The following is a 12,622-nucleotide window of genomic DNA, read 5'->3' as shown; positions in this document are numbered from 1 at the left end:
TGGCATTTTACCTCCATCTCTTAGACAGGGTGTAATTACCTTAATCCCGAAGCCAAATAAGGATACTCTATCTTTAGATGGGTGGAGACCTATAACATTATTAAACACTGATGCCAAACTGTTTTCTCTTATTTTTGCCAGCAGGCTGAAATTAGGTTTGGATTCCCTAATTGATAAGTCTCAGTCAGGTTTCATGAAAGGGAGGCATATATGCAACAATATTCGTCTTATTCTTGATTTTATTGATTACAGTCACCTTCTTGATGATGACAACCTAATACTATTTTTTTGACTTTAATAAAGCCTTTGATACAGTGGAGCACAAATTCATGTTCGCAACTTTAGAATACTTCTAAATTTGGAACCTTTTTTAGAAAGGCAATTACAAGCCTGTACACAGAATGTAACAGCTCTGTTAAAATGATTAATGGGACTTCTGGTAGGTTTTTTCTCTCTAGGGGCATTAGACAGGGTTGTCCAATCTCTCCGTTTCTTTTTCTGCTCGTCACACAGGTTCTTTCTTGCTATGTAAATATGAATTTCTTTCAAGGTATTAACATTTTTGGGAATGAATTAAAAATGTGTCAGCTGGCCGATGACACCACACTCTTTTTAAAAAATGCTGCAGAGGTTAGCAAAGCGATTGGTACCATAAATTATTTTTCTAAGGTATCTGGGTCTCAACCTTAATGTTAGCAAATGTGAGATATTTCCACTTAAAAGTGTTAACTCTGATGAAATTGATGGAATCCCTGTTAAGAAGGTAGTCACATATCTTGGTGTAAAACTTTATAAAGATGAATCCTATCGTAATTCTCTTAACTTTCTTCCAATTCTCAACAGTACATTTAACTCTTGGTTGCAGAGAGATTTGTCCATATGGTCGTGTCTTATTGTCTAAATCTGAAGGTTTGTCAAGATCTGCATATGTCTCCCAAGCTCTATTTGTACCTAAGTCATTTACCAAAGAGTTTGACAAGTTAATTTTTGACTTTGTTTGGAAAAACAAACCTCATTATTTAAAGAAAAATATATTATGCATTCCACATGACCAGGGTGGTTTAAATGTTGTGGATTTTACGACTTTGAATAGCACTTTTAAAATAAATTGGTTAAAAAAATTTATTAAAAATAATTGCTCTATGTGGAATATTTTCCCAAACCATTTGTTTGAACAACTTGGTGGTATAAATTTTTTTCTTAGATGCAGTTTTGACATTAACAAAATACCTCTTAAATTATCGAATTTTCACAGGCAAGTCCTTTTAACGTGGTGTTTGGCTTTTAAGCACAACTTTTCTCCTCACTCCTTTTTTATATGGAATAACAAGTATATCACACACCAAAGAAAATCCTTATTTTTTAGACATTGGTTTGAGTCTGATATATTGTTGGTTGGTCACTTGTTGAATTTGAATGGTCAGTTTTTGAGTATTGGTGAACTATGTCTTAAATTTAAGTGTCATATTTCTGTTAAAGAATATTGTATTGTCCTGAACTCTATTTCTGCCAAAATTCTATCTCTATTCAGGAATCAGGGTACTTGGTGTAACACTGTAGGGAGTAAAGTCTCTAAACATTTGTTTTTAGATAAAATTGATTTAATTAATGATAAATGCAGTAACCAATCGATTAGATCTCTTTTTGTTAATATCTCTTCTCCTCCATCTAAATTTGTTTGGGTTAATATGTTTCCTTCATTTGAGTGGGAACATCTTTGGGGTGTTCTTAATCGGTATTGTGTAACAAATAAAACCAAAGAAGTGTCATTTAAAATTGCTCATAGAATATATCCTGTGAAAGAAACATTAGAGCGTTTTTGTCTGGATATTGATTACAATTGCTCTTTTTGTAATTGTGAAAAAGAATCTATTGTGCATTTATTTTTTGAATGTGCCTGTTCATCTTTATTTTGGTATGAGATGTCACAATTTCTAAGTGCTAAAATGAATTGCAACCTCTGTTTTACTTCATTCACATGAATTTGACTTTTCCAAAAGAATGATATATATTGTTGATTTGTTTTTGTTAATGGGAAAATTTTTCATTCATCAATCTAAATGGAATAACTCGAAACCCAATTTTGCTCATTTTCAAACCGTCTTTAAAGGTTATTTAGAATCTATAAAGTTTTCAAAAAACCGAAAAGCCCAAAAAACTGTGTATTTGCTAAATGAATTTAACATGTTTGTGATGCCCTTTTAATTTTGTTTTGATTTTTTTTTTTTTACTTTAGCTATTGTTCTTTCACTGTATACTTGAAAAATGTGTAAATGTGTGGAATTGTGTTGCTATTGAATTCTGTAATTTTGAATGTATAATAAAAAATAAAAAAAAATAAAAATAAAAAAACAACACACGTGGAGTGTTGCCTTGACAACATTTGAGGGTATATTTTCGAGAAATAATGGCAACGGGAGTCTCTGAAGACACATCTAAGCAACCTTATCATTTTGAACCGGAGTCGGACCAGGAACAGATGACGAACCCATCGAAGTTCGAACAGGACGTTTCTGAATGGTTGGTTAACGTCATGTCACTTTGATCTATCTTTGTACTGGCAGAGTAGTGTAGTTGCTATGTGTTTACTGATGTGTTAGTTCATTGACAGATTGATGTTATGTTATAAGATTTGTTTTTTTTTTACATTACTTCTTAATCAGTAACAGACACCGTTATAAACCATGTACAAAAGTAAGCTTAGTGTAGTGTTACCACGTTAACTTTATCACCCGAGTACACAGTTTGTAATAACAAACATAACGCGTTGTTCATTATAAACGTGGGATTATGAATTATATTGAGAGCGTCATACACAGAAAGCATGCCGTAATGTAACTTACCCTGTAAACTTTAGCCTCATTCATCGTGAAGTGTGCAAGCGATTTGCAAAGATTAATATAAAGGTTAATAAAACGTTACACTCACATCTTCGATCTTCCTGAGGTGCAGCAGGAACACGATCCTTTTTTCAAGAGCAGCTTATTAGCAAAACCTGCTTTATACTGACGCTCGTTTATAAAGCAGTCTGCTGAGAAATGATTGCGCAAACATTGACGTTGATCGGGGGGGGGGGGGATATTCCCTTCTAAAACAAAACTCAGCACTGCAGCCACTGGGTCTTCAGCAGTTCGGATTTAGGAACATCAAAATGACTGCTGTGTTCGTTATTACACCCAACAACACAACACCACAATCGCTTAGACGCCATTCTGCTCCAGAGTATCAACAATTGCGGATTGATGACAGCTCGCCCAGGGCGGGTCTGTGTTGAAATGCTGCTGTCAATCAACAATCGTAGGAGGGGCGTACACCGTGTAACGTCACACGGTCAGACAGCTCGATTTGAGACAGGGGAAAATATATAAGGAGATTAAAAAAAAACACTGGATGTATTTTTATCATTATAGGATGGTTGTGTACAGGCACTGCCAACACACATTTCCGTATAATCAACTTGTAAAAGTGCATGTACCATTATATGACCCCTTTAAAGAAACAAAGTGCAATGACCACATATATCCAGCAGAGGTCCATAGGGATTTCATTTTCACTTCATTGATATTGTGTGTGTGTGTGTGTGTGTGTGTGTGTGTGTGTGTGTGTGTGTGTGTGTGTGTGTGTGTGTGTGTGTGTGTGTGTGTGTGTGTGTGTGTGTGAGAACATGCGTGTTGCATTTGTGCTCTAGTATTAGTTGATTGTAATTGAATTGTTGATTGTATTCACCAATTTCTATAAAAAAATGCTCTCTGTTGCAGTCACACACACGTGTGTTTGTGTGTGCGTGAGAGAGAGAGATAGAAAGTTCATTCCACTTTGTGTTTATGCTCTAGGACCAGACCTTGATTTAAATGTAGAAATTTTCAGATTTATACTGGAATTTTTTTTTTTTTTGACAAATAAAAATATATATTTTTTTAAAATTTTTCCATTCCTTACCAAAATCTAAAAAATGCCCCAGACACCTGTGTGTGTGAGTGAACATGCTTGTTCATGCTTGTCCGCTGGCTCAAACTGCGCTAACTCACGATGCTAGCAAAAGCAGCAGCACAAGAGAGAATGCGGCCAGTGTCTGAGTGGTAAAACATTAGGATTATGGCTAATGCTCATAGCAAATGCTAACGAACTTTTAAAAATTTCAAACCCCTGCATTTAGGTTAATTTTGGTATGATTTACTGTTAATAATTAAGCCAAAAAACGAATTACAAACAAATGATTCTGTCTCAACAGGTGCACCTGTGGGCACTGCAGCTCACTGTCCCTAGTAAAGAACGTCTGTTGTAGGGAGATACCCAAGGTATTGCTCTGAAATATGACAAGACCAGAGTGTTAAGTCCAGTTAATTTAATAAGTACTATACACAAAACACACACACATACCAAATAATAAACAAATCATCCTAACAAAGTAGCAATAAACATTCTCATGTTGTAGGTAGTACACAAGTGTGATCAGGTTGGTGGAGTGGGCTGTTGAGCCAGTAGCACTTAACCCCTATGTGTTACAAGCTGTATATGGCACTTACCACCAGTTATTTAGGGTAAAAGGGAAGAGACACATGTAAACAGGGTTAGTTCCAGGAAGAAATAACTAGCTAAATAGATGCTAATATACACTATCCTGATCATTTTCAATACTCGCAATTCCAACTCCTGATTCGCTACAGTGGTTTTGACGGAACAAGATGTTTTTATACCAGGGGCTGAGCCTATGCGAAGGGCGTGGTGAGCTCGTGCCAGGGGCGCGGGTAGTGAGCTGTTGGAAGAACCAACAAACGTCACGATGGCAAACATCCAATAGAAAAATTCAACTACTTAGCCACCGTTCAACCTTAAGAGGGCAGCACTCAGACGTTTTTACACCATATATTGTAGAATTAAAATACTTTATACCCAAATGACAAACCATTTACTCAAATCAATGAACAACACTAATAAAGCCCCAATCTTGCAGATCATTAAATAAAAAAAGTTGTTTTAGGGTTTTGTTGGGGTAACAGCTTAGGACCCCGGACCAGTAGTGAAAAATGAAGACCAGGAGTCAGGAGTCAGATTAATTAAAGAAAATTTACTGAAGAATAGTTTGCAGTTTCATCAGCAGAAGCCAGCTTCAAGAGGAGTTCGTAGGCCGCGCTTCCTCTAACAGTCTCCCCGCCTCCGTCTAACGTACATACAATTTTCTGAACAGTTATACTGTTTTCAAGGTCTAGACACGTCATTATTGCCATGTGGAATGATTCTGATTGGTTCTAACAACATGCATTGTAAGCAACTTTCCACACGTAGACAGATAGGAGCATATATCTCTAAAAATGCGTAGACTTGATGTCGCCCAGGCCCAGATTAATCCTCAATGACCTCGGAGGTCACAGAAAAGACGCCTCAAAGTCTGGAATCGTCTGCAGAACGGACCATCTCCAATACTGGATCTGCACAGAATCATGAGACGCACACACAAAGTTTCCCAGAAAAACAGTCTCCATCAAGGTCGGGACATCTTAACTAACTATCAACAAAGCACTTCTCCAAAGCATACTGATACTACATTTAGTACAGAAGTGACTTTATTCTATTCTATAAAGAAAGAAAAGTATATCAGAGAGGTACATTTCTGTTACATTTTGAGTCCCCAAAAGAGTCACATAGCTGTAACATAGATGACCCCGGGGGTCGCTTTAGGAAGACATTCAGTTAATACATGCTGAGCTCTTCTCACTTCAAACACCAAGGACATTTGCCTGTCAGCACATCTTGACACAGACATCAGAGCTGGATTCAAAAGCACAGAGCAACTAAAACACTACAATATCCAAAATCACTCCTTGAATATAGAGAACTGATTTATCAAATGTAGGACACTGTTATAACATTGATTATCATTCATTCTTATTTTAATATTGATTAAATATTTAATATTTAATATCATTCTTGAAGGATATGTGTCTGATGAAGAGACAAGTGATGTTTGGCTTGACCCTTGACCCTTCATTCCCCCCTTTTAGACCATATGTGGGGGTCCCATACCGCCACGTCTGGTCTACAAGTGAGGTCACTACGGAAGGTCAAGTGGTGACGCATGTTTCCCTTTTAGGGTCACAATTGTCTCTTCACCTCATCACGGACATGCTGGCCACTAAAAAGACCAGTCCCCGTTTTGAGGCTCTTTACCCCTTCCACTCACAAACAGGGCCCCAATGTTCTTCTTTTCTCAAAACTCCTGATCAACAAACTGATAACGTGCTTTCTCTCATTGAGAGGGGAACAGACAATATAGTACAATAGTTTTCATACAATTCTTGAGGGTTTCAGTAAAAGGAAATGTAAAATAAAATAAAATAAAATAAAATGAAAGACAAATCCATATTTAATCTCTGGAAGCCGGGCTAAATGAGCAATCTCTGTTGCTGCATTCCCATCAAGTTAGAGGTGTGTGATGCCTCTAAAATCTGAACACATGACTGAAATTTGCAAGGTTAAAGTGACCAGAATGATCTCAGCTGACCCTTGAATGCCAATCTTCAAGGTGTTTCCTGGCTCTCAATTATGCGGTATTTGGTGAGCGGTATAGAGGGGCCAATATCAGGGCAGGGGCTGCTGTGTCCAGTCTTGACCTTGGCCCCTACGAAACACAGCTCCCCCCCCCAACAGAGATGCTGCTGGCCTCACAGACATCTGCCTCACCTCTCATACACACCTCACATAAAACACCCCCCTTTCTGGGAGGTGCCCCAATGGTGGTGACCCCCATTGGCTTAGGTTGTCCTCTGCTGGCCAACAGAAGAGCTTACCCGTCATCGGCGAATCACCTCATGCTCATTGGTCATCGCTTAAGATCGTTGACCCTCAACAGGATCCGATATTCTCTGGAACCTTTTGGAAAGTGCATTCAAGAGTCAGCAGAGCCCCGGGTCTGCTTTCAAATGAGTAAAAACATGGAGACAGGTTAATAATAGTTCCTGATCACACAGTTTTCCTGATACGAGTGTTCACGTCAGACATCACACACGCCTAGGACAGACCCTCAGTCACCACTCAGAGAGCAAATACACACTTTAGAAAATATAAAGGAAGAAACAAAATCATACCTAGGGAGGATAATTCAATTCATGATAATAATATAGAAAGATAAATATTGACTAAGTCTTTGATTATAAATTTAATTAAGATATATATATACAATTATATTGGAGAGGCAGTGGATTCTAGAACCCACCCTTTAAGTTTCTCCTGAGGCCAAAGTGGGGGTATTAATGGTCTACCAATTTAGGCTGGTTCCTAATTTCCAATTAAAAATAGGATTGTAATTACTTTTTCAAAACAGATCTTTTCAGGTATAAAACTCAATAGTGGCCTGAAATAAAAAATAAAAAGTAAATAAATAAAAATAAACCACATAATAGTCCATCCAATTGCATTCAGTCTCATATAGCATGCCCCACCTCAAAAGAATAGAAAATAAAATAAAACATTCACATCATCCATCTCATTATTTCCACTTAAAACATAAACTTGTTCCTAATTTTTACTCAAGAACCCTTTTGCTAAATTTACTTTTCCCAACAGACTCATTTTCTCCCCTCATAGCCCACACAACTGTTGATGAACTTATCCATAAAAAGAAAATAGTTAATGTTAAAACCTTTTCATCAAAATTACTTAATTATCAATTCGTATTCCATTCAATAAGTTTGTTCACTCATCTTTATCATACCAAATACCAAATTATTAATCACCATGTTATTAGTAAAACATTCAAGATCATTCATCAGGGTTTTCTCTAAAGTACCCTTTTTTAATTTTCTTTTATTCTCAATGTCTTGTTCATTAAAACTCTTCAGGTGTAAGCTCCAAATGACCAAAATCTTAAACCTCTTAATTCATGTCACTTGGCAGTGATACTTCATCAAATCCTCACTAGCCTTATCTTGCCACTTACACCCAAACGTGTCATAACTTTACAAAGAACTTACAGATTTCATAATTTCCCATATTACTTTAAATTTGGACTATAAGTCATCATCAATTTTCTTAAAACTGTTTTTCTATTTAACTTTACGGGTGTTCCTAAATTCTATTTCACAACATTAATCTTTGGGCTATTTCTCATTATTGTTCTATCAATCTGCAGATGCCACACAATATGATCATTATTGTTACTTATCTCTACTCCTCTGCAGAAACCAAAATATTATATTCCTCTTATCTCAATCCCAGTCACACAGAAAGACTTAAAGTCACTTGCTTCTTTAACATTAATTGTGGTTCTCTATATAAATCAAAGTATCATAAAAAAAAAAAAAAAAAAAAAATTAAAATAAAGTAAAAATAAAACTTTTCATTTTTAGAAGTTATCTCTTTGGTCGCCCTCCAGCCTTTCAGAATTTTGAGGGGGTCTCTGGATAATTTAGATAGTGACTTCAGCCAATTTGTCACTTTGTCTCTGCCGTCAAGTCTATAACATTTACGCCTACCATTTTTAATCAATTGACATTATTTAAATTTAAGCCCTCAGTTGAATTTAGACAAAGGTTTTAACCCATGATGGACGGCAATCTTTAACTTTACAATTCCACTTTAACTAATCCAGAGAGTAATTCAAATCAACATCATAAATGACAAAAGTCGTTATAACAGACAGAGCTGGATAACAATCCATTTAAAGCTCGTCCCGTGTTCTGGATCATCTTTTCACCAGATTCCTTCAAAATTATCAGTTTCTCTAAAGGTTGTCGTTTACCTTAACCCATCTGTAATGGTCAAATACTCATTCCAGAGGTTAATGACACCCAATTAGGACAGAACAGTTCTAGGAACACATACAACATAAAGTGCAGTCACACCCACACACACATTAAACATTAATTGCTCATCCGCAAATTTTACTTTTAGTGTTTACTCAAATTATTATTCAAACTCATTTTTTGCATCTGCTCATTATTAATTTGTCTCTACAAAAGTCAGCTGGATTGTTTTGGTTCGGATATCATTTTCTTTGTTTTGTTTCAGCTTTAGCAGGGCGATAACAAATTGCACCATCCCTGCTTCCACAAGCAGTCTCTCTCTCTCTCTCTCTCTCTCTCTCTCTCTCTCTCTCTCTAACCTTTTTAACAGTCTTCTAAGACTTTAACTTCAATGTGAAATTCATCTCATACCTTTTTAAACACTGTTTTCCCTAAAACATGTCTTATTATTTTCAAGTGATGCCATGTGCTTTTACTTATCAATATCTTCTATCATCTGTGGCACAGGCTCAGATATCAGCCTTGAGCTGGTTTTGAAATAGAGAGAGACTTCTATGCATTCAGGACTGGTACTGCATTTTCATAAACTTTTAACTTGTCACTCTAGCACAGCATAAGACTTGGCTAGAGATCACATTTATCTTCCAATAAACGTCAGACTTCACACTATCTCAGCGTAAGACCTGGCTAGAAATTAAAATTGTTTTCAAATAAGCGACAGATATTTTCCTTTTAACTCTATCTTTTGCCAGAATTGACGGTTCCAAATAACCATAATTTTATATTTGTCTTTTGCCCAAACAATAAATTTAACTTCAAACATCTAAATTGAGTCTGAGTTACTCTTCCAATTTTAGCCACAGCACCAGAAATGACATGGTGGGCCAGATTCAGATAAGCGAATTGTTTTATTACAGCTCAGCATGAGCTTATCTTTTGAAACCAAAACATCAGCTTCTAGGGTTTTTAGCTTTTAACACCCATTCTCCTACGGTGTTTTTACCAACATCCAGTCAAATAAACTTTATCAGAATTTTTCACGAATCATTTTAACATTTTTATCATTTAAACCCTCTATGTCTCTAATTATATAGTTACTGCCATTAATTTTTAACCTCATAATTTATTTTAAAATGATCATGGATCTTTCCTTTAAAAGGAATTCCTTAAGACTTCAATTTATTGAACTTATTACTTATTTCCTTATTTTCAATCTGTGTACCTCTGTTTAAAATCCCTCCGTGTCCGTGACTATATCTGCTTTTTCCTTTTTCTTTTCAAAAACAACTTCAAGTCCTTTTACTCAGACTACACAAACGAAATCCTACATCATTTTCAGTGATTTCTGCCAATTTATCTCACAAACAGTTAGGAATCAAACATTTTTCCAGTCTTTTAGCTTTTAGCAAGTCAAGTTTCTGATTAACTTTTCAAATTAGAATTAAAACCTTTGCTGCCCATTTACTTGATAATTCTTTCAAATTTCTTTGACGTCAGGGCTTCAGAGCAGCGCTGCTTACAGCGTTTGCTGTCTTTCGTCTCAAAATCTTTTTCTGGACTGATCATATCACTCAAATTTTTAGCCATCCTTTTAGTCAAAGTTCATACTCACCTGAAATTATACCAGCAGAGATGGAGGCGAAGATCTTTAACCAACACAGCTGTGGCTTCTGCGTGATGAAACTGCAAAGTACACTTATACGAAAAAGTCACTTACTGGTCCATTCCAATTTGGGTCATACCTTACATTTTACTCGGGATCGTTCCTGATGCATCCCTGGCAAACAACCCTGAATCTATTTTTATTTTGTTTAACTAATAACTTAATCCCTAACTGTCTATTGTCCTAAATTCGGGGATCCCCTATCTGAGTTGGAAGAGACGGAGAAGGTTTGCGGTGATGCACTGGCCCCCCTTTGTCCAGTGCCGCATGCCCCTTTTGGGAGTGGTATCCTTACCTTAGCCCTTAATCAGCTCTCTCCCCTTTAAGCATGCCTACGTTGCACCCCGTTTCCAAATTACTGGCCTACTGGAGCGACTTCTTATACCCCTTGTGTGTTTCTCAAAAAGCTCTCGACTTACTCAGAGTAGCCGAAACACAATCCTTAGTATAATTATTCCCTATTTCCCATTGAAATAAAGCTCTCCCGTTCCCCTAACCCAGTCTCTTCCAGTCAGACAAGTCTAATAATAAAAATATACTACCTTATCTACTTGTTTGCCAGAGGTGTACCAAGGAATGATTGCTCGCCAAATCTCCACCATAAACTGTTGGGGTAACAGCTTAGGACCCCGGACCAGTAGTGAAAAATGAAGACCAGGAGTCAGGAGTCAGATTAATTAAAGAAAATTTACTGAAGAATAGTTTGCAGTTTCATCAGCAGAAGCCAGCTTCAAGAGGAGTTCGTAGGCCGCGCTTCCTCTAACAGTCTCCCCGCCTCCGTCTAACGTACATACAATTTTCTGAACAGTTATACTGTTTTCAAGGTCTAGACACGTCATTATTGCCATGTGGAATGATTCTGATTGGTTCTAACAACATGCATTGTAAGCAACTTTCCACACGTAGACAGATAGGAGCATATATCTCTAAAAATGCGTAGACTTGATGTCGCCCAGGCCCAGATTAATCCTCAATGACCTCGGAGGTCACAGAAAAGACGCCTCAAAGTCTGGAATCGTCTGCAGAACGGACCATCTCCAATACTGGATCTGCACAGAATCATGAGACGCACACACAAAGTTTCCCAGAAAAACAGTCTCCATCAAGGTCGGGACATCTTAACTAACTATCAACAAAGCACTTCTCCAAAGCATACTGATACTACATTTAGTACAGAAGTGACTTTATTCTATTCTATAAAGAAAGAAAAGTATATCAGAGAGGTACATTTCTGTTACATTTTGAGTCCCCAAAAGAGTCACATAGCTGTAACATAGATGACCCCGGGGGTCGCTTTAGGAAGACATTCAGTTAATACATGCTGAGCTCTTCTCACTTCAAACACCAAGGACATTTGCCTGTCAGCACATCTTGACACAGACATCAGAGCTGGATTCAAAAGCACAGAGCAACTAAAACACTACAATATCCAAAATCACTCCTTGAATATAGAGAACTGATTTATCAAATGTAGGACACTGTTATAACATTGATTATCATTCATTCTTATTTTAATATTGATTAAATATTTAATATTTAATATCATTCTTGAAGGATATGTGTCTGATGAAGAGACAAGTGATGTTTGGCTTGACCCTTGACCCTTCAGTTTAGTTACCCTTTAAGCCCCAGTTGGCCGCTTTGGACCAAGATATTCGATAGGCCAAAAAACCGATTTGCCTCGATAAAGCACGATCAAGCCCTGGAAGTGGCAGTGAAAACGCGACTGTCCCTGACACACACTAGCACGCTCGCTTTTGGCCCAACACAAGCGTTTGTGAATTGCGTTTAAATTGCAGCGTTTTGACCACATTTTTTTACAAAAATTTAAACTGAGTGATACATCCAACCTATTTCACTTTCAAATAACTCTGAAGCTCTTAAGATGATATGCATGTGCTTTTTAATTTATTTAGCTAAAGGTGAAATTGTAATATTCTTTATTTTGTAGTTGGTGTTTCTGTATCCTGTTTATGTTAAAGAGTAACTTCAGTGATTTAGCATTAAGCTTTGTATCAATAGAAACCCCATAGTATATTTGAATTATAGTACTTTCCCCCCTCATATCCCCCTGAGACGAGAGAATTATGCATCTTATTTCTGGAAAAATTCCTCAGATGACGCAAATATCGTCATTTTGCATCATCAGAGGATTTTTTGGCCAGAGGCTAAAAACTACAGCCAGTAGAAGGAGCTGTTCCGCATGTTTTCAACCCGC

This window comes from Gobio gobio (genome assembly GCF_949357685.1).
Source record: "Gobio gobio genome assembly, chromosome: 5".
Taxonomy (NCBI): Eukaryota; Metazoa; Chordata; class Actinopteri; order Cypriniformes; family Gobionidae; genus Gobio; species Gobio gobio.
This window is presented reverse-complemented; position numbering follows the sequence as displayed.